This window comes from Etheostoma spectabile, chromosome 1 (assembly GCF_008692095.1).
Source record: "Etheostoma spectabile isolate EspeVRDwgs_2016 chromosome 1, UIUC_Espe_1.0, whole genome shotgun sequence".
Classification (NCBI taxonomy): domain Eukaryota; kingdom Metazoa; phylum Chordata; class Actinopteri; order Perciformes; family Percidae; genus Etheostoma; species Etheostoma spectabile.
The window spans coordinates 18,247,786-18,271,749 of NC_045733.1; the positions used below are offsets into that span (position 1 = coordinate 18,247,786).

The 23,964-nt window shown below is 39.5% G+C and overlaps 1 protein-coding gene across 3 annotated transcripts in view; it reads right to left on the reverse strand.

The window, feature by feature from the left end:
- The window catches only part of glceb (glucuronic acid epimerase b), a 49,507-nt gene extending 27,760 nt beyond the window's left edge, over positions 1-21,747 (reverse strand). For 2 of the 3 annotated variants that reach the window (XM_032515954.1, XM_032515969.1), the window contains exon 1: positions 21,550-21,747. The gene's annotated coding sequence lies outside the window, so the exon portion shown is untranslated. Of the gene's footprint in view, positions 1-6,876; positions 6,932-21,549 lie in introns of all 3 variants that reach the window. The other variant, XM_032515960.1, reaches the window with a different exon arrangement.
- Positions 21,748-23,964: the final 2,217 nt, after the last annotated feature.

The window sequence follows — 23,964 nt, forward strand, 5'->3', positions numbered from 1 at the left end:
AAAAAAATATTATGATATTGTTGACCAAATTCCTCAATGACGATATTTTATTGTTGACTATTGATGCTTTAACAAAATGTTATTTACACAGTGACATTTTTGATAAATATTCTCCAGAAATGATTTAATGACTTAGTGGTTAAAGGTAAATGATAGAATAGCAAGAACCATCTGGTGAGTTCAGAAAAGGACATCACTTTACTGTAATGCAGCCTTTAAAACCAGGTAAAGACAACACTTACCATATTATGATTTTACAATATATCCAAAATCTAAGACGATATCTAGTCTCATATCGTGATATCAATACAACATCAATATATTGCCCAGCTCTACTTGTGCCCCCTTGTCACTAGTTGCATGTCAATGAGTTGAATATTAGTCTTTTTCCCTTCTCTGATTGTTTCGTTTGAGTCATTTTAAGAGGTAAACTACACTGTATTTTACAAAAATAAAGATAACGTAGCAGAATTTTTTATTTTATTATTTTTGACTCCGATTTATGACCCCTAGATTCATCTTGTGACTTCCTCTGTGGGTCCACCTGACTCAAAGGTTGGGAATTACTAACCTATAGGCCTGTGTTGCTCTTTACGTCCAATCAAACCAAAGTTTCCACCGACCTAACATTTGTTACTCAACCACATTCATTTCCATCAATTTCAAATGTGTGCTTATTGCTATTCTGGGTCACATCATAGTGGAGAGTGACATTGCATTGAGGCAAAGTTAGGAACAATGGACAGGTCGCCGGTCTGCCACATGTTAACTATTCACAAGGCTGACACAATTTAAATAGGATTCGATATTTATACAGAAGAATGAGTTCTTCAGTAATCTGAACATCTTACTCTATGCAGGCTCCACATTCTTCACATTTATGAGTGATTGCTTCTGCACACTAAGCAGCTTTCAATACAAACGTTTGAGGGAAATTGTTATCAATTATATTATAATTATATTATCTATCAATTATCAACTGTTGCAACTCTTTTTCATTGTAGGTAATTATAACCTTAAATCCATGCTCCACAGATTCTGACACTATAAATTTATATGAGGAAACAAATACATAATTGTAATTGCAGCCATGATGAATTTATAGGCTTTCTGACAGCAGGGTCATTAATGTACAACCAATCTATCTGTGCAAATGCGCTGAGAGTGACATGGATACTTTACAATGCAATTAATCTACCAATGTATTTCTAGCCCCTGTTGAAACAGACTATTAAAACCAAAGAAGGTGCTAAATCACCATATCAAAGAGAATATTGATCTTTTTATGAAATGTGCTCATTGACAAAGCACTTAAATTAGATATTGTAGAAATAAAACCAGCTGAGCTCCATCTGTTATTGCAAAGCTGACAGACAGAAGGCCAAAAATATGACATTAATATCTTACAAAAGAATGCAATCCAATTAAGAATAAGTTACAGAAGTCAAAGCGTGAAACTTAATCTAGATACACATTTTTGCTGTTATCATTCTTTCTCACCTACAGGTTAAAGCCAGACCTTAAGAATGTGACAGTAAAATATTGCAGAGTGCCTGTGGCTAGAAACAAAACACCCCCATTAACACACTACAGCTGGTGTGCTACATAAGATGCAGGGAGATCGGTTTTTCATCCCTTTGTCTGTTATCAGACTTACTGTACCACAACACTGGCTACGGAAGCAAATCATTTAAGGTCTAAGAAACAAATTACATTCAATCTTTCTGACATAATTATGCTCTGATGGCACAAAGGGAGGATGCGGGCGTTTTTGTAACCTGCCTTCCTGTGAAAGATGGCACAGGCTGTACCCAGACAGAGTGAAAAGGAAGTAGAAATGTCAGCAGTCTTAATCAATATTCCCTGAGTACTGTATGGGCGTACTGCTGCTTTTTTGAGGCAGGTGTGCTGCAGGCAGATGGTGAGAAGTAGAAAATGAGAGTCAACGTCAGCCTAGCGCAACTTATTATTCCTGGAGCTTATCCTGCACCATTCCTGCCATCAATGCATTTTCTGGGCAACATTTCATTCTAGATATCTCTTCTCGCTGAACATCTGGATATAGTGTTTTCTTGCTTAAAGAAGCATCTCAGTTGAGAGGCTGCACAGGCATCTACTTCTACAGAAGCCAAAAGCAGATAGTCAAGAATAACACAAAGATCTATACATACCAGTTTTGTGGCCATTCAAAAATAACATGCATTCTGTGTTGAACCAAAAGTGACCATTACACAGGCTGTGGTATCTGCTTTTCACATAACATACAAAAAGTTGCAGGAGCTGAGTCTGCAAGTGTGGATATGCCATTAGGGTTCTCAATTAGGACTTTCTCTTTAGTAGCCTCTGTGTGCAACGAAGATAATCAATTCATCACGTAATATGCACATATGTTTAAAGCAAAGACATGAAGAAAAAAACCTTGAGTTGCCCATTTGTGGATGTCAGACCACTTTTGTTTCCAGATTAAATGTGTAACCCACAGTGTTTTATGTGTTCTCTGTTACGTCAGAAGAAATTATTACAGTTTAGTTTCTTAACAAGTTATATAAGATTGTCCAGCAAAGAATCCTGACTTCATGAAGGTTATACATTTCTATTTTTGTTAATACTGTTTGAGTGATGATTCAATTTTTTTGATAAATTTGCAGGTGATACACAACCTACACCAGGGCCAACACCAGGGCTCTGTATGCCTTTGGATGCCCTGGAGGTCTTCGGGGGAGTGTGCAGCAATGGAGTTATCATCGGCGTATTGCAGCTCCCTGGTAGTGGTATTCTTGACTTTGCTCTTGGCTTTGAACCTATTTAGGTTAAAGAGCCTGCCATCGTCCACTAAAGTATTGGGATCCCCTGTGGCAACTCTTGGTCAGTGAGGTGCAGTATCGCTGCACTGAAGACGGCAAAAAAAAAAAAAAAAAGGTGGTGGGTGCAATGATACATCCCTGTTTGACCGACTACTACAGTAAATGTCCCAGGTTCAGAGCCACTTTTGCTGAGCACTGTGGCTGACATGCCGTCATGCTGCAGCCTCAGTACACGGATGTATTTGTCATGACATCCATAGATCTTGATGGTATGCTCCACAATGCCTGACGATCCACAGAGTCAAAGGCCTTTCTTAAGTCTATAAAGGTCAAGTACAGAGGTAGTCCTTGTTCCCGACACTTTTGTTGTAGCTGGCAAGCAAAAAAGATCATGTCAGCTGTTCCCTTGGATGGACGGAAGCCACGCACGGTAATTCAGGGAGTACCTCCTCAGATAGTGGTAGCAGGTGGTTGGCGAAGACACAAGCCAGGACTTTGCCTTTTGTTGACAAGACCAAGATGCCCCTGTAGTTTCCAGATTCAGCCTAACAAACTGGGTTCCCCCACGTCTTCTCTGATGAGACTCTACAGGATATGATCACCAATGTCTGGCTCAGCTGAGCTGTCATGGTTTAAAAGTTTCTGAAAGTGGTCCTTCCAACGTGCGTTGATGGAGTCATTGTCTTTTAAGAGAGTCTGTACATCTTTTGATCAGAGGGGATTTAAGCTGCGGTGACTAGGGTCATGGACAGCCTTACTGAAAAAGCCTCTGATATCACCTGAATCTGCCAGTCTCCGGAGTTCTAGAGCCTTTTCTGTCCATTTGTTCTTGAGCTCCCTCATCAACCTCTGAACCTTGGCTCTAGAGTGTGCTGCCCTTTTGGCCTCACATGTTATATAATTTTGCCACACTCTGAAGGCTTTTCGTTTTCTGGAGAGAAGCTCTTCTATCTCTGTGTTATTTTCATTAATCCAGCCCTGATGTTTCCTGGACTGATAACCAAGGGTGGATTTGCATGAGTCACGGATGGTGGATTTGAGAAGGCCCCAGTGCTCTTTGACGTTGTCAGGATATTCTTGCTGAAGACTTTCCTCAAGAGAGTCCTGAAGTAGCTGCTGGGTGGTGGTTTCATTCAGGCTGTCAAGGTTCAGTCTTCGTCAGGTGTGCATCTTATGAATCCTCCTCCTTTGCAGTTCTCTGGCAATAATGGCAGTACCGTCCATCAGAGTATGCCCATTCCAGGCTCCAAAATTCAATTTTCTTTGTTTCTGACCACAAATGGGGTGTTCTCTCTGGACGCGGTAATCCAGTCGGGAAATATGAGGCAGGCAACTTAAGGGCACCTTTTCTAGCCCCCAGGAGGCTGGTGCACCCGCTAGCATACATACAGGCTAATGCCACCAATTATTGGTGAATTGCCAACTTCTCTTAACTACCTTGATCTAACATGCCAGAGGCTGTTCACCTTGGAGACGTGGTGCAGATATGGGTATGGCCTGGCGCGAGATTTACACCTTCTCCGATGCCACAGTTCTTATGTTGACAACATGGACGCAGATAAAGGAAACTCCGAAGGCAGTCTTAATAATTACCTAGCAGGCTAGGCTAACGCAGTTGTGCTAACATTAGCAAATGTTGGCGTAGCATTAGCCAGCTGTCTAAACTTGTAAAAAGCCATGCAACATCAGTAATTTGTCATTTTTTAAAATAATTTATTACATTTTTCCACTATTCCCTGCATGTCAATGGGAATCAGATATGTTGATTTATTACAGTAAATACACTACATAGTGTACCTTTAAGCTTCAGAAAAAAAGAAGCTGTGGTGCTACATTACACAGAAAAGGCCATGTATTTAATGAATGAGATGAGTGTTTAGACATCCTGTAACTACATGTTTAAACCACCAATGTTCTGGGGGAAACCCTGCAGATATACATTTCTTTTTAAGTTTAAATAATGCAATTTAAATAATGTGATCATTTTTGTCTGTTTACCGTTTGTTTTTTATTGTAACAATATGTGTAAAATATGAATCAGTCTGGTTTTCAAAACTTTCAAAACTTAGTGTAAGTGTGTTGCGAAGAATGATGGAGTGTTTGAGGTGTTCTGAATTAAGTGTTCTGACATCTTTTAATCAGTTATGAGCACCTTATGTGGCCATGGTATAAACTATTGCTACAAAAAACACTACAGGAAACCAAACTTGTTGGCTAATATAATTAAATAATCTGTAATTACATTGTCAGACATAGACAGAAGTTTAATTTCTAAAACTGAAGTTGAATCAGGCAAGTATGAGTTTTAGAAATAATCTCTTAAGGCTGCGTTATCAAGGGCAATGCAAGCCAAGAAGCACTCCAGCTCCTCTTCAAGGTGGCTTAGCATGTGGCTCTCAAAGCTTAGCACGGTGCTGACACCATTTTCATAACCTTTACATATTGTCCCATTTAATCGACCTCTCTCACGAAAAGAGTTGACACTTTGCATATGAATCATGAACATCAACTTTATGGCTGTCTCCTGTGAATGCATTTTGAACATTAGACTGAGGATATTCCTTATACTGCGGCTTGACTCAAGTGATATTAGGTCATTAATTATTTTAGTCGCTCCTCATTTGCTGCCATCCTGACACAAGCAGCAATCTATCAAGACCTGTAGTTGGGGTAAAAAGAGAGATGGAGACCCATCTGTTGGGCATTCATAACACATCCATTTTCTCTGGGGAGTCATTGGCTGGCCAAACACTGAGTGATCGCACCACTGATGCCACCCCGGTGCCAGACATCGTTGACCATCTGATGCCCGAAGCAATATCCAAGAATTGTGTTTTGCAAAGTGAAGAGCTCAAGTAATGGTGTTTTTTTTTGCTGAGGCAAACTGATGAATGTGTCTCACACACACACACACCACACCACACACCACACACACACACACACACACAACACACCACACACACACCACCACACACACACACACACACACACCACACCCACACACACCCCACACACCAAAACACAACCCCACCAAACACACACACACCACACACACACACCACACCACACACACACCACACATTTTGTTTGAGATATTACCTAAATAATGGATTACTGTGTGCGTACAAAGGAGAATCAAAACAAAGCTACATCTACAAGTTTAAATAAGTCACTGAAAAGGAGACAAAAGAATTTAAATTTTGCATGTTTTCTACCAAATGTTAAATAGAACATGCACTTTTTAAAAATAATTGAAACTCGCTCATTGGATATTCATAATAACCCGTCAAAAGCGATTAAATTGAGACAATCTGGGGTACATCTATGAATTGCAATGAATGAAATAGACCAGAAAACAACATATTTCATTGCCGAAATAAAGATCTTTAATTCACCCCCCCCCAAAAAAATACAAACCTGGGCGCCTACTCTAGTCACCAACGTTAGGCATATTCTCTCAAAGCACAGGCCCCATGCCAACCTCTCCCAACACTCAAAACATTAGGGTCATTTTCACACTGGATTGAGCAAACAAAGAGTGTTTCAGTGGGCCTGCATCACATGCTAGGAGATGCGTTGTGGTTGTCACAAGTGTTCAGGGATATAAACAGTAAATTGTGACGTTATTTAGTGGTACTTTGCATATATTTAGGGGCTGTCACTCCCTTTTTGTCCCCAGATTGGGTGCCGCTGTACACCCACGGTTTGCTCTCTTCTTTCCCATGCAGAGACTATTTTTCCATAAAACAGCATACTTCCACTTCTTTTTGCATTCAGTCATTAGATCACGGTTATATTAACGTTAGCGTGTCCAAGTTAAAGGGTGAGGGAACACGCACAAACAGGCCCTGGGGAGGCAGGGGGAGTCGGTGTGCAAACGCAGTACAAACAGACTAACGGGAAAAATGAAGCGTCTCTAAGAGCCACTCCTGCTTTGCACTCCAACTCTTAGCTGAAGAAACAGGATGAAAGAATAAGACTTGGAGTGGGAGGCGTCAAAGGCAAGCTTGCAAGAGGAAGCCAAGATGAAAGTAAAATAGAGTTGGGAAGTTTTTGGAAGCTGAGTAAATACCCTTGGTGCCTGTCAAGACTTAGTGGTGCTGTCTGTAGTGAACTCCGCTTTCATTCTGCAAAAGAAGCCAATGGAAAGACTTCACCATTGGATTCCAGCAATAACTTATATCACAGAAGCATCAAATAAAACACACAGCAAACCTTTAGCAACAGTAATTAACGATATAGACAAACTATTAATTACAGTGGCTTGAGAGAGTTTACGCACCCCTGCTAAAGTTGATTAAAAAAATAAAAAATACATCCTTTGGAAACTGATCGTAATGCCTGAATTCAAAAAGACTTAGGAAAATCCAACCTTTTAAAAAAGGACACCAATTTTCTTTCTAACCCCATAGCACCACACATCCTTCACCATACAAATAGGCATGGTGTTATTTCAGTTAGCTTAATAGCTGATTTGATTTGCATGATCTTATGGAAAGTTCCCCATACCTGTCTCTTTGTGTGGTGAAGGGTGTGTGAGGATGGGGGGGGGGGGCTATTTTAATTCCAAAGGCCAAGGGAACTTTATCAGGATGCATAGTATCCTGATTCATGAAATAACTGGCCTTGAAAGTATCAACATGATATTTAATTTGCCACAGATATTTCAGTTCTCTGTTAGCTCAGAGTTTAAAAAAAATGTACACACACACACACACACACACACACACACACACACACACACACACACACACACACACACACACACACACACACACACAAAATAGAATGAAAGGAAAACAACGCGCGACCGTAGACAAAAACTAAACTAAAAATGTATTTTAGATGATGATATATGTTTCCTAGATAAATGCTATGTTTATGAGCCTCATTGTCCCGTTTAGTAAACTAATGGAATAATGACTGAATAGGGTGTGTTATTTTATTAGTAATCTGCAGATTATTTTCTTGCACAATCGATTCATAGTTTAGGCTACAAAATGGAAATTCAATTAATCAAAACAAACAAACTATGATTTCCTGACTCCAGCAATCCAAAAAACTAAAAATAATTGAATAGATAAGCCATACCTAGAGTGCCCAAACACATATTTTGTCTTTGAAGGGACAGAGGATGGGCGCTGGTGCAGAAAGAAACTGACACGAGAACATGTCCTACTGGCCTCTGTGCATCCGACGGTACAGCTCTGAACTTGTTGGTTGCACAGACACCTCGGAGTGGGCTTGGAAAAAGCCGAACGCTGTGCCCCAGCTGCCTTTCACATGGAGACAAGACTTGCATCTTCAGAACCTTGTTAGTTCTCTGAAAAGGCCACCGACTAGTTTGGAATATTAAGCAGCTCATGCTGTCGAAAATCAAAAGGATTTTGGAAGAGAGTGGGAAGCTTCAAAAAAGGCTTTGATGGTATATATCGCTCAATCGGCAGATATGATGGAATGAAGAAATAAAGACGGGGGAACAAAGTGTTTCTGAGAGGGGAGGGTGGCAGGAGGGTGGTACTCTTCTCCTCTCAGAATTCTGCCTATATTTTCCTTATTCCTCAAACAGAGCAACTTGTTCTTAAAATGTCAGGACTTCTGACTGAAAAAAAACAGATTCCACGTGAGACAAGAATAGAAAGGAGGAAAGTGGGACACCATAATGTTTCAGGTGATTTATCACAACAGGCACGCTCAAGTAAGGCAGTGGTCTCACTTCCAGTAATGTCCAAATGCAGACCACATTTACAGCATTATTAAGTAATGCATTAGCGTAGAAATCTAGACACATCCTAGCGGCAGCAAATGTAAATTGCAGCCAGGGTCAGTCTAGCAGTGAGCTGGAAAAACCAAATTCTGGTCAGGCCAATCACAGCGTGTATAGAGTCGGTGGACGGGCTTAACATCAGGACGGCAGAGTTGCGACGGTTCTGCGTGAATTCCCTGCTACTTAAAAAAAACAAAAGATGTTTGTCTTTAGAATCGGCTTTGGTGTTGAAAAGGAAGCATGTGTAATAATGGAAACTTAAATGTACGGATGACATGAGATTCTGTATCTGGGTCTGTGCTGTGCTGGGAGGGGGAACAGTAATGAAGATGTGGGGACGGAAAGATAAAGTTTCCTTATGAAGAAGGAAAGAGGACAGAGGCAGGAAGCAGAGCAGTTATCTTTGTTATGATTTCTCTGTGGGAGAGGAAGCGCTGCATACACTTCTCCAAGAGGAATCTAAGGTCAGCTTCCTAATGACATGATTGGATCCCCAGCGGCCTTGGCAGGAATGAATACAGAAACAAAAAAGTTTGACTCAAAGATTTAAAGACACACTGTTTTTTTTTTTTCTTGTTGTGACTCTAGCCAAACATGTTGATTTGATAACAGCAGTCCTGTTGCAGTGAAAATTAACCAATACTTAACAAAGAAATTTGATTTAGCCTGATAACATCTCCTTCACTCACAGAAAACTAAAAGTTTTTTTAATTCAATCTTTTGTTACCAGACTTCCATATTCAATTTGAGAAAGAAAATTCCAGATCTAAATGGTCACGGTCGATATATCCGAGACAGTCTGTCGTGAGAGTTAACATGTTAAGCACGTTTGTCTCACAGAGGTGGAGAAGTTACCAGAAATCCAGCAACACTGTTGAACATGTCTGGCATATGGGAGAGGTAGGCCTAAATGGTTCTTTCTAGCTGACCTTGTCTTTGCTACATTCTGCAGGGTTACCAATAAGTGGCCTTTCCAAGTAAATTGTAACTCCAGTCAGGGCAGCAGTGTCCTGTCAATCATATGTTTTCTCCCTTCCCTGTAAATGCTCCCTTCTTCCTGTCTCTGTAACTCTAAGGCAATTTCCCACCCTTTCAGTTTATCCTTCCGGCATAAGTGTGTATAGGATCACACAGGAATATGTTAAAGGTCCCATGGCATGAAAATGTCACTATGAGTATTTATTTTTTTTACATTAATGTAAGTTCCCCCAGTCTGCCTATGGTCCCCCAGTGGCTAGAAATGGCGATAGTGTAAACTGAGCCCTGGGTATCCTGCTCTGTCTTTGAAAAAATGAAAGCTCAGATGGACCAATCTGGAATCTTGCCCCTTATGACCTCATAAGGAGCAAGGTTACCCCCGTTTCTCTGCTATGGCCACCAAGAGAATTTGGCCCACCCACGAGAAAGAGACATCCTGGGTTTCAAACGAGCAAAGTGGCTCCCCCTCTCTCCTCCTCAAAAGCTACACACTCAGAAACAGCACATACTAAGGAAAGCTGATTGTGGGACTGGCTCTAGTGGCTGTAATTCTGCACCAAAGCTGAATTTTGGGAAAGAGACTTCAGATACAGTATTAGGGGACCACTAAGGTCTATATAAAAGAGACTTCAGATACAGTTTAGGGGACCACTAAGGTCTATATAAAGGAACTTCAGATACAGTATTAGGGACCACTAAGGTCTATATAAAGAGACTTCAGATACAGTATTAGGGGACCACTAGGTCTATATAAAAGAGACTTCAGATACAGTATAAGGGACCACTAAGGTCTATCTAAAAGAGACTTCAGATACAGTATTAGGGGACCACTAAGGTCTATATAAAAGACTTCAGATACAGTTTTAGGGGACCACTAAGGTCTATATAAAAGAGACTTCAGATACAGTTTTAGGGGACCACTAAGGTCTATATAAAAGCATCTAAAGAGCACCATGTCATGGGACCTTTAAGAGAACTTTGCTATTATGCTTGGGGATTCAATAATCTTCTTCTAGTTTTAAAGATTGCACAAGGCCATGCCAATTCTTTGACAATGTTCACATGGCAATCTGCTTGTAACTCAGAGAGTCCATGTTGCAGAAAGATTCAAAGTCAAAAACATTGTGTACGGTTGACAATCAGTAAATATAATTTGACAGTATGTCAACCAACAAGTAGGGGTGCAAGATATATCACCTCAATATCTTTATTGCAATATATCAAAAGTGTCGCGATAAATATGCTATATATTGTTTACTTTGTGGGTGTTGCGTCCCGTCCGCTGGCTGTGTGGTTCAGTTGTGCGCGATTTAAAGCCCACTTGAAACGCTACAATGATTCTGGTTCATTGGCCAGTTAGCGTGCCACTTGCACAAGTTAGCGCAAATGGTACGGGTCCACTACGAGACAAACCCTATGGAGCGACAGTGTAAATGAAGAAATAGATGGAGACAACAAAACGGAAAAAATTGAAAAAATACTACTACTACTACTACTAATAATAACAACAATAATATGGATATTGCCATATTCATAATCAATAAGGAAACACAGTGGTTCCAGGTCTTTTTGTGTGGAGTTTGCATGTTCTCCCCGTTTGCCTGAGTTTCCTCCGGGTGCTCTGGTTTTTTCCCACCATTAAGACATGCATGCTAGGTAGGACTACAGTTAAAAATTTGCTGACTGGCTAACGCCACATTTACAGAAATGTTGATTAAATGTCCTAATCAAATGAATAAACTTTAAACAGCAATATAACATTATAAAAAACTTAGATAAACAGGTTTTTGGATATGCAAAAACATCAACCTTTTCAAGAAGGTGGTTGAAGAAATGAAAGAGTAACCCTGTGTTCATATGATCCAACAAGACCACACCAACACCCACACAGACACACAATTATTCTGGCCTACAAACCACAACCAAGGCTCTTCCCTTGGTTGTATAATCACAATGTCCTTCTTACATTAGAAGGATAAAGCGGGTTGAAGATATGACATTGAGATAGCCATGGTCCATCAAATTCGTCATTGCTAACAGTGCTGTCAGAGCTGAGCTGAATGGCAAATGTGCTACTCAGGCATGGGATCGGGTATACAGTAGGTTCTGGGAGTGGAGAAGCAGCGAAGTGGAGACGAGACATGTGCTTCGATGGTACAGCAAAGCCTGTTCATTTAGCTGCACTTCTTCATATGTGGATCTGTACAGAGACAGCAAATTCACTCCCTTTTCTGCAGTCAGCATTCCCGTGGCTTATAGACTTCAGCTGCATTCATAATGAGAAGGCAGATGTAAAATAAAATGTAAAAAAGGAATTATAAATCTCTCTAGCAAAAAGAAACGACCATGACGAGGTCATATAGTACCTCCTCACTCAAATTAATTAGCACAGGACATCTCTAGTGTAAGAGTGCAAATGGGAGGTACTACATGTCATCTGACAAATATCGTATACTGTGGCTTTTACTTGTTGATTGGTCAAAACATGATTATTATTTTTATTTTACTTTTTTTTTTTTTTTTTTACAGCCAACAATCTGAAGGAAATTGTTTTTGACCAATCAAAAGAAGAATTCTAAAATCGGTCTCCGGCATCCAAATTTGGATGTAAAAAGACATTTTAAACCATCTCTTTTGAAACCATTGTTTACCTGATCGACTGAAGACTGCTCAAAACTCATTGAATGTTTATCCTTGTGAGAAGAAATTTAGAGTTTCCCGTTCACCTTACGTTTAGGTCTCGACTGTGGGAGGAAACCAGAGCACCCAGAGGAGACCCACTCATGCTGAGAACAAGCTCCCTTGACACAGCAAGGCGAGCAGGTTTTAGCCGTCTTGCTGTGTGGTAACCACTGAGCTATTGTGCTGCCCTGTCGTGCTGTAAATGGCATTCTAATTTTGTGGCAGTATTTGAACAAAGTTGTCTGAATTCGACCAGTAAGCTCCAACTTAAACCCCCTCTGACCTGCCAGTTTGAGCAGAGCTATGGAAGATGAGTTAGCAAGAGTACAGCTAATGTAATGAAGGCACGTACATTTTACAGACATTAGATAATAAATATAACCAAATCAAATGTGATAAAATATCTCCTGACCAGTTTGGGGATGTAAGACAATGTCAAAAACTGCTTATTAGCTACACTGACTCCTTAACACAATTCTAACAGATTACAAAGTCAAATTCTTCATGTGTGGGCTATGTTTTTGGGCAAATGAAAACCCAGGATGGCAATGGGAGTTCAGCTCAAAACCATAATTAACCAGACATGATGCCGCAATCTCAAATATTCAAAGATGAGCATCAAATTATGACAAACTTCTTTAGAAGTTACAGTATTGCAAATGTCTTCAGTATTCAAATAATAGATCCAACACTGCAATAGTTAAATGTCAAACTGATGATTTCATTTGGCTTCTTCAGCTTCAGGGTCCTGGTATGTGTATACTGGCTCCCTGTCATGACTTAATGGAACACTTAAAGTGCCCATATTATGAAATATCACTTTTTCTGGGATTTGTGGTGTGATTTATTTAAAAACATACTAGTGGACTTTCTTTTATTAATTTGATTTCCAGAAAAAGTGGCTGATATAAAAATACAAGTGGCTGGTAAAATTGGGCTTCCACCAATCATTGTGGCTGGGGAAAAAGGTTAATTTACCATCCTGTTAATAATAGAAAGACCTGTGCTTTTTCCTACTAAATGACAAGTCAAAATGTCTCCTGTGAAAAAGGCCTAGTATAGCTGACCTTTTGGTCATATAAAAACCTGAAACAAATCAATATCAGCCTTTTGTTACATGTAACCTAGGTAAAGCCTTACATAAGAAACAGACCTTTTCCCATTGTGGACATTTCGTACAAGCGCAAGCACAGGTTTAATTAATAACTCTTATGGAGGACTGTTACATTTTGTTATACCAGTAAGCTATATGAAGTCAAGTGGCTAAAGGATTTGCTAGCTTTCCTGTAAATCAACTCACAAATGGGGGCTCTTTTAACCAAGTGTCCAGACATGAGGCTACAAAAGGACCATGAAGAAAAGCTAAAACAAGTGTTGATGAAGCATGAGCGTTGGCTGCAGCAAAACACTGCTGGGACAGCCTCCTAGCTTAAAATGTCCAGCCAATGCAAAAAAAGACTTAGCAGGTCTCTGGGGCCAAGGTCGCGCTTCCTACCTTAAAAAGCAGGAAAATTTCATTTGCAAAGCTAATCAAGTGTGAATGTCATAGAGGCATAGCGAAGGAGGGTAGTGGAAGGCTAATTTTGCTCAGGGAAGATGAGAGAGCTTCAGAGTCTCCCGGTTTTGCAATATTGGAGGGTGTCGAGTTGTAAAGATGGCTATTAAAACAATTAACTAAGACATCCTTTATCCACAGTGGGTAGTAAGAGTAGATTGCACTTATGAGAGTGAAGTAAAATGGCAGCCCAGAGACATTTCACGACCGGTTTTATGTACTCAGCGCTTCAATTATCAAACTGGGTGGAAAAGAGAAGTCCTTCATAAATATAATATCTGGACAACTACTTTCCTGCTTTGAGAGAGAACCAAAAACATTTAAATAAATCACAGTTCAGTGCAGCACACACTTTTGAGCATGGGAGCAGGGCCAAAGCATGACTGTGATGCTCTTCAACCGAGCTGTACCGACATTGTGGTCAACTGCTGAAACTGGCAAGTGTTCAATAATTTAACTACATAAAGCAGGAGTCACTGGTGTTTGGAGACTTTTACCTTTCTGTTTTTATTTTAAATGTTCATGTGACAGACGAGGGCCACTGAGCTTTGATGAAGTAGGGTTGTAACCAGAGACGGGAAGTAACGAAGTACAAATACTTCGTTATTGTACTTAAGTAGATTTTTCCAGATATTTTTACTTTACTATTTTTTTGTAGCGACTTTTTAATTTTACTCCTTACATTTTAAACACGAATATCGGTACTTTCTACTCCTTACATTTTACAAAATTGGCTCGTTACTTTAGTTTTGTACAAAAGGTCGTCTATCAGGTGTGATTGTGAGTGCATGTCGGAGAATAGCGCGCAGAGCCATGCCTCACACCAAGATAATTTAATCAATTGTGGGTTTATTGTTATCATTTGCTAGCATTTATGTATGTGGATAAAGGATGTCTTAGTTAATTGTTTTAACAGCCATCTTTACAACTCGACACCCTCCAATATATATTTATATATATATAACGAGTTTCAAATCATTTCACTGGACTTACCGTTATTGTTTGCGCCATCAATACCGAATTCAATCTAATGTGATCAGAATATTCTCACAGAATCATAATTGAATTCATATCTTGCTACTCAGTCGGGATTGTATTAACCTGGAGTTCCAGTCTCTGTCACAATAAATATGTGATGTTTTAGGCCTATTGGCAGACATCCATTTTAAATGGAGACAATGGCATATAAAGAATAAAGAGCCTTTTGTTGACTGAAGTTTCTCAGCGAGCGCTCTATTAACATTCATGGGGTCCAGGTAGCTTTGCATAAAAAATGGTTGTCATTCATAAGGCTCCTTTTACTTTTATACTTTAAGTGAATTTCCAAGCCTGAATTTGTTACTTTAACTTGAGTACAGAAGTTAAATCAGTACTTCTACTTTTATCATTATTATATTTATCATTCATCAATTATAGTAGATTAGTGACAAATACCTATAATAACTTGCCAGAGTCCAAGGAGGACTACTTCCTTTGTCTGACCAACAGTAAAAAATGTAGAAAAAACAACTTCAGTTTGCTATAAGACAAAGAAAAGCAGCAAATCTTCAAATAAGGGAAGCTGGAACCAGAGAATATTTAGCATTCGTGCTTAAAAAAATAGCTCAAACTATTAACCGACTACAACAATTGTTGCAGTTTTGTTTGTTGTTTTAGTTTTTGCTGGTGGGGATTAGAGCCCGACCGATAAAAGATTATTAGGGCCGATAAAGATACAAATATTTGGTTATTTAAAAATCCAATATATATTTAAAAAAACAAAAACAGAAACGCATAACAAAACAAACAGCTTTCCCTAACATTAGTTATTTGTAGTTATTTATGAGTTATCATAATTTGTTTTGTCACAACAGAACAGAGGAACATCAATATATATTAAAGCTCAAACTTAAGACATGACACTTAGAGCTCGTTGAACAAATACACAATTACAAAAAAATAATAATAAGAGTGTTGCCAATAGGGACGTTGTAGAGCGCCCTCTTGGTGGACAAACTATGCAAGCCAACACACTAATTTTATAATATTAATTTATCAGAACAATTTATTTAACATTAGAAAAAAAAAAATGTAATCGGCCATTAGAAATGCCAATACCGAATGCCAAATATCAGCCAATAATGTCCGCCCGTCGATATATCGGTCGGGCTCTAGCAGTGATCTGTCTGAACGGGTCAGCACGGTTCACCGACCCCATAGAGTGCCAGCGCACTTTTATGTGTTTAACTCACCACATTTTACAAAAGTAGTTTTGTTCTCTTTTGGCAACAAAAGAAAATTCCTGCTCTTCAGCCTCTACTCATAATTGTGCTAGCTACAAGTCGCCCCTGAAGTAGATCACACATGCAGTTACCTAAATTACTAAAAACTACTTACTTTTGGTCAGACCAAGAGATGAGCTAAATAGATACATGTATAACTGAAGCAGTTTGCCCACATATAATACAGTGTTCCTACTGTAGTCCATTATTCCAAAACCTCTACTGTGGCACAGTAAGCGGTAGTCCTCAATTTTGAGAAAAACTGGGAAGCTGGGAATGACATCACACCTGAGTTGAATGCGTTCCGTATACAAGTCGGTTTTCATTAACACTAGCCAGGTTAGCAATGCCAGTTTATATCACTGCATTACACTGTTCTTTGTGCATACAAACATCGTAACAACCACAAGTAGAATATGGACAGCCCTGTGTGTACGACTGAATTAGGGAGACAAATAACACAAGTGCTAACAACTGTATGTTACTACAGCTTTCACAACTGTTGATACACGGAGCAGCTGTGTTGGATTTTTAGCTCGGGGTACTCAGTGGTTGCCCGAGTTCCAAGCTTGGATAATCCAAATTTTGCGTAAAAATGGAATGTAGTAGAACAACTGACCCGCACAGAACACAACTTGAGAGACAACACAGTGGCATCGCTATTCTGTGCCATTGAATAGATACTTGCAAGTCAGACTGTCACAAGATACAGTTGTGGCTGAGAAGAACAACACTACAATATTGGCTTAAATGTACGGTTGAACCATGTGTATAAAGGAGCAGGGTAGTGGGGGTCTTGGGTCCGGGTACTGATGCTGTGACAGACAGGACAGAAGGCAAAGGCGCAAGCCTTTCACTAGGGCTGTACCGATATGTAATATGAAACCGAAATAGTGACACTGAGAAGGAAGGAAGAACCGCGACACACCCCTTCCAATTCCCAGAGTTATCCTTCCCATATATAATATAAAAACAATATTTACAAAATAAAAACTCTCCTCCAACCCCTACCCCCCAAAAGAAAAAGAAAGAATCGAAGTTTGTATCGTAGGTTAAAAATTGTGATAGGAACCGAATCCTGGGTTGATGAGCCAGCCAACCAGAGGACCTCGCTCCCCGTCAAGTGTTACAATTCCCTGGAAAGCCGGTGTCTTAATCCCGGCTAAATACAAAATCGGTGTTAAAAACATTCTTTTCTGAAAGACTCGTTCACTGAAAGCCAAAAAGTATGGAGGATATTGAGAAGGAGCATAGGTCCGTATCGGCTGTCTGTGTGCTTGAGAGCAACTGGGACACTTTTGTTGGAGGGGGTGGTTGGTATTTAGTATAGACAAGGGGTAAAGAGGAACGTGTCTGGGGGAGGGTTGTGGCTTCAAAGTATGCAGACATGAGCGTTCTGCGTGTTGCCTTTGAAGCGGGCCATGGCTGACTGTACTGTGAGGGTCACAGGGCAAGGGTTTACAACAGTGGTGTCCCACAGAGAGGCTGGACTCATCCAACCCCCCCAACCCACTGCCAAGAATTAACACAGAATGTAGGCTAGAAAAACTATGACAAGCAGCCATTATGAAGTGCTTGTTGGGCTGTGAAATTTTTGAGTCTTCAGGAAATTAAAGTTGAACTCGCCTTTTAAACCATGAAGGGAATGAGGCCGGGCAGTTGATTACTACTGACAATTCTAAGCAATTATAGACTATCTTTGCCATACAAATAAGAACAAATTGGAGAGGTTGACAATGTCCCTTACTTATTATCAAGCTAGTTGAATGCAAGATTGCATTAAATCTAGCCCTCATCTCGAGAGAAACGGGAAGTTGACACAGAGCAAGTCCAAGTTGGAAGTGGTTTGGTGCCCATGAGAGTGAAAAACATCAGACACTTCTTATTTTAAGGTGTGGATGGTACAGACAATAACAGTATTGGAACAAGAGAGAGAAACAATGTGCACATGACACTTATTCACTATACTTACTTTGGAATTTGAACGGTTGCTCGGAAGACACATATTTTACCTAAGGCCTTGTTCAGACCAAAACCATTTTTGGCATATCCAGACTGTATTCAGGTTGGTTTTTAGAAAGTCTGGATAGCCAAAGAACGCATGAAATTAAATGTTTTCAAACCGGACTCAAACCGCATTTGGAGTTGGTTAAGTATGAGTCCAATCAGATTTCTATAGATCTCAATGTCTCAGTTTGGACACTCAAATCAGATTTCAAAGTTTCTTTTGCATCACTTCACACAACGTGACACACACAACGACATAAAATCAAGAGTGACAGAAGTACGGAGCAGATAAAAAGCTGCGCCGCCAGCGTAGCTACGAAGTTACCGAAGCCGTAACATTGTTACTACAGCAGGAGGAATAGGTTGGTAATGTACTCTGGACACACAAATCTGATCTGAACACTTGCTGAAAGTCGGTCTTAAAGATCTGATTTGAAAAACAAATCGGATTTTCCTCCAGTCTAAAAGTGCCACACAGTGACCAATGCTTCAGAAAATCAAGCTCCAGGCTTCATGCACACACTAAAATATGTAATCAGGCCTAGACTTAGATCTTTCTGCTGTTGAGTCTTGTTGAGACAGACATGTTCAGACTTTGGAAAGAAAGCTTAGGCATAATAATAGGGAATCAAATTTATTTTAAAGCCTGATTCAGAGAGCAGATGAGAGAGCTATGGTCTTAGGTTTAAGGCTAGTGATCACAACAGTGTATACAGCCAAGGATTGGACAAGTTGCATTTCTGGTTTCTACTTTGCTTCCACTATGCTGTAAAAGTGCCCAAGAAAAGGGGTACAAATGAGTAGAGTTCATCATAAAACACCGTCCCCATTTGACAGCTTTATGTCCTGTACAAATCCGTCCTGTACCTGTTAGAAACAAAAAGAGACAACTTAAGCCACAAGGACACTTGACTGATTCATGCTGTGTGCTGAAATGTGCTGATTAAGGACACTCATCAGAGAAGAGACTGAAATGACTTTGGAAGGGCACACATCAACAATAAATCAAAGCCGTGCGACACAAAACGGCACACTGCCAAATTCAGCAGATAACACTCAATAGGGCCCTGTGTCTAATATTTACGGGAGATGACAACCTGAAGGGGAAATATGGGTTCAAGACTACTGTAACTGTGAAATGTTTAATACCGCAGAATTATGAAGATATGGTGAAATTGTGCAAGTAGACTCTGCCATTGAAAGACACCAAACAGCACAGCAACATGCTCAGAGATTAATGCTACATCTGTGAAAGGTGTGGAATTGGATTAAAAAAAAAAAACACATGCTGGATGGTGTTTTCTGATGGAAGAATAACTTTTGAAAAGGTACACTTAGCACCACAGTAGGTAATGGCCTTAATAGATCTATGGTAGGCGTATAGAGCTGTTGATCAATACCAGTGGGTAAAGGATTAATTTGCCAGGTGCTGAGAGTTATAGATTTCAATACTCTTTTTTTCTGGGTCTAAATGGGTTGTTGGTATTTCACATTGAATTCAGAATCTCCTCACTTCCTATTAAGTAGTATAACGTAATATCTACCCCCCACTGTTTCCCACACATATATACTGCATTCCGTCTGTTCTAGGTGTTTCTTCCATCACATGATTTATTTGCTCCACTTCTCAGGTTTTCGCTTTTCGTTCATTTGGGGGAGCTGCCTCAGCGCTGATCCTCCCGCGATTACGGTTGACCACGTACATATTCAGAGATTCAGCAAATCAGTGAAACAATTTTTTTATTTTTTTTTGTAAGGGTTTTAATACACCCAAAAAGTGGTTGTCAACAGCATCAACCAGACAAAATTAAATTGTTGATGTGGCAACTGTTAGTAGTGACCCCTGCCAGACATGCTACAATAACCTCAGTGGCTTAGTAAAAGTCCAGGTGGGTTATTGGGGGTTGTGCTCACACTGATTTTGAATGCAACACAGTTCCGGTAAGAGATATTTAAACATGATTCAGCTGGTTCTTGAGCAAAATGTAAAGTATTTGATAGTCAGACGCAGTAACAACAAAACTACTACTATTATTATTATTATTATTATTATTATTATTATGTATAGCCTGTGGTGTAGTTTGACATATAAAAACCAAATCATAGCAGTTGCAGAAAGACCTAATGTACAACATTCATCATTACAATTTAAAACTTGACCTCCCTAAATCAGCCATGAAGATGAAGTCGTTCTACTCGCTCCTTTTGTTCAACGAGCTATTTGGTAGCAGAGACAGGAGGTTATCTGTTGTGTTGAGGACACACTAGGAGGCCAGGACGCTCTGAAATGCAGATTCATGGATCACACACACTTAGCACAGAGCAGACAAATAAGAACCGCAAGTAAAAAAATTAAAAAAACATGTTTAGAGGTTTTTTGCAGTAGGCAACTGTCAGTGACAAACAGTAATTTCATATATCCTTGCCGGCGTACCCAAAACAAGCCTGATCACAAACAAGCAATCACTTTCTCTAAATATAACAAGGTTAAGAAAATAAAGTACTAGAATATACACAATATAAGAATAAATATATATACACAATATGTATTAAAAATAAAAAGCAGTACAAGCTGAGTACAAAAACTTTTGTCAGCATAGAAGCCCAATGCTCACTAACCATGCACACTGTTAACGGCTTTGTCGTTACCAAAACACAAAAGATATTATAAAATAAATATATAACATATTCTAAAAGACTGGTGTGGTTAGACAATGCAAGATGTGTATACCCTAAAAAGCTAATTTGACATCATTGGATCTCTGATTACTGCATTTCCAGATGCACAATTATACATAAGTGGTATTTTACCTTCAACGTGTAATAACAGGCAAGCTGCAGTAATGCGTGGCGCTTGCAGGGGGAAATAAACTGGATAACGGAAATTCTTTGTGGATGGAGAAATGACTACACATAAGAAAATGACCTTTGCCCTAATACACAAAAACATCCCAAACTACAGCAAAAGTACTCAAGTAAGACGACTGATCTAACCGGTGGCACACTTTAAGTTTGTCAGTTTCTGATCTGGTCCATTCACAAAAAAAAAAAAGCCTGACATGGCTTCCTCGCTGAGACACCAACCTCTCCAACAGGACAATATTGTAAAACGCTGACATTTTTGGTGTGGATCTGGCAGAAAGACGTAGCCAGCTGGCCGGTGAGCCAGCAAACAGCTACTTTATTTTAAGCAGATGTATCGTTAGCATGCAAGCTAACAGGGAATGGCATTCCAGACACTGAGCTTTGAAGTTGCTGTGTTCCCCCTCGGGTTCCGTTAATACAAGCCGATAAGGCAAAGGTTGTATTAAAGACTTTTAACGGCCAAGCGTTTCACGAAGGTAACGTTAAGATGTGACAGGAGAGGAAACGACGACTGGTGGGATTTAAATGTTGCCTCGCTGATGTGAAACTGAACTGTGAAAATATCAGCTAGCACTGCACACGAGTGTTTGGACAGAGGGAGCCAACAAGACATAACGTTAGCAACCTTACCTGCAGGATTAAAGGTATCGTACAGAGCCGGAGTTGGTTCAGGGAAGCCCAGAAGTAGTTATTTTCGCTTGGTCGGGTAGTTTAAAAGATTCCTGTTTTACCTCAGGCTGAATCAAGGTTCAACCGAGCAGACTGACTGACTGCCTGCACTGCCTCTCAGCCACAACAGCGACTGAATCCAGCTCAGAATCTGCTGCTCATTGGGAAAGATATGCAGTATCGCGAGAAAGGACGAGATCGTGGAGACGTCTACGAGCCAATGAAATTAACGCCAATGGATCCAAGCATTTGTTTGTTTTGTGTCGGTCAGGGCCAAGCCCTCGGTCACGGAAAAAAAGAATGAATAAATGAATAAATAAATAAATAAAATAAAAATAAAAAAAATACAAATACAAACAAAATAACATAAATAAAACAATACTACATACTGAATACATAATACTAAATAATGAATAAAAATAACCATTAAAAAATAAAAAATGATATATAAACATTTAAAAATGAGAAATTATGCTGTTTAAAGAGCAACTCTCCTGTTCAATTTTAACTTTTAGGATTTTATGTTTTACAAACCTTAATCGCAGAAATTCAGAGGGAAAAGTAGCAGTTTTGAAACAAAAAAAATCTCTTTAATTATTTGTCAGGCCACACAATCCACAGGGTTTGTGTAATTGGCAGTTGAAATTTATCTTACCCCACTTTATACAGACACAGAACACTGACCCGTCATATTATGTAATGCAAGGAGTCATTGTCCGACGTGCAGTTGTAGGTATTGGTAGTTTGAACAATTGTAGTTTTGTGAATCTGGCTTCTTTCGGTAGTTTTACATGGCATCACATTTTTCAGAAACACAACCGGTATAGAAAACCTATCACATTCACATCCCATCCATTTACATATCTTCAACCAATTTTTTTTTACATTCAGAAAGAACACATGGGAACAGCAGACTGCAGAGATTACATAATATTCAACTTGAAAATAACAAACAGTAATAAAAAAAGCTAAGACAACCAGCAACACAAGAATATAATCCACAATATACTTATTGTGTTCCTTATATACGTATATAGTATGTACTTAGTATAAATGATAAGAATTAAAAAATCAGTTGTATTAAAGTATCAAAAAGCATCAATGTATTACATACATACTCACTCAAACGTGTGGTGTGCATACTGAGGGATCACAAGAGTGTTGAGCTTTGGGATCTATCGTTAAAGACTTTGAAATCTCAGTATTTGATAAGTTACAGATCTTCAAGTGACAGATGAGGATTACATGAGAACTATATCATTTAATGCCATTTGAAAGTCTTTTCATGTACATACACCCCCTTAATCTTGTGTTAAAAGTACACGTACAAATTTATTTTCAATTAAATAATATGGCAGATACAAAACTTGATTATTTGCAGGTGTGTGTGTGAGTGTGTGTGTTTGTGCGTGCCTTAAATAAATACGTTTTTTTTATTGCATGTCGAGGTGCAAAGACCATTTCAAACAATACATGAAAAGGTGTATAGTGGAAAAAGTTACCAACCCTGCCTTTGATTTCATGCCATTTAAGCAAGATTGATGAAGTGCTTAAAAAGTAATATTTAATTAAAACAATCCTGTTTTCTAAATGAGCCGTTAGCTTTATTATGGCACCTTGGGAGGGATCACACACCCTGCACAGCATTCTAATATTGTTTCATGCAATGCGTTGTATCTCACTTCCGTCTCTTGACATCATGGATTATTCACTTTGTTCAAGCCAAGCTCATTGTATCTCCAGCATCTCCCCAGTTGATTCGAGTGTGACGAATAAGTGTAACCTTCGGCGACAACCAGGGGGTTAGAGACAACATTCTGCACAATTATGAATCCTGTAATGGGAGGAGATGCGTGTGGCAGAAATTGTTTAAGATCTTCACAAACAAACAAAATGCTGTCAAGTCAAGCTGTTTCAAGCGGCATTACTGCATAAAGTATAATGATCCTGGCTGCCAACAGACCCACAGATCCCACCCCTTCCCTTCCTGTTTATCCCTTTAATTCATCATCCTGAATTTGGTGATGCATTTCTGTGTTGAGTTTCCATGTTGTCCACATGTTTTCCTCACAACGTTTGGTTTGTCTCCTTCCACAGACTATGTGACAAAAGCTAGAATCCATACTCTACACAGCTATATGCCCAGAGTCTCCTTTGCTTTCTACTCAGTGGACAGTACCCCACACCTCTCTGCAACTCTAAAAAAGAATACAGGAAATAAATGTCCCACATCATTGCTTAAGGCAGAGTGTACTCTGCAGTATTTCTTGATAGAAAAGAGGTTCCAATGTTGAAATGTGTTACATCAAGTGCAATTTCAAGCTTTTCTTTGAGCTCTAATGTCTTTTTCATGAGGCTGCATGAGGACATTTCAGC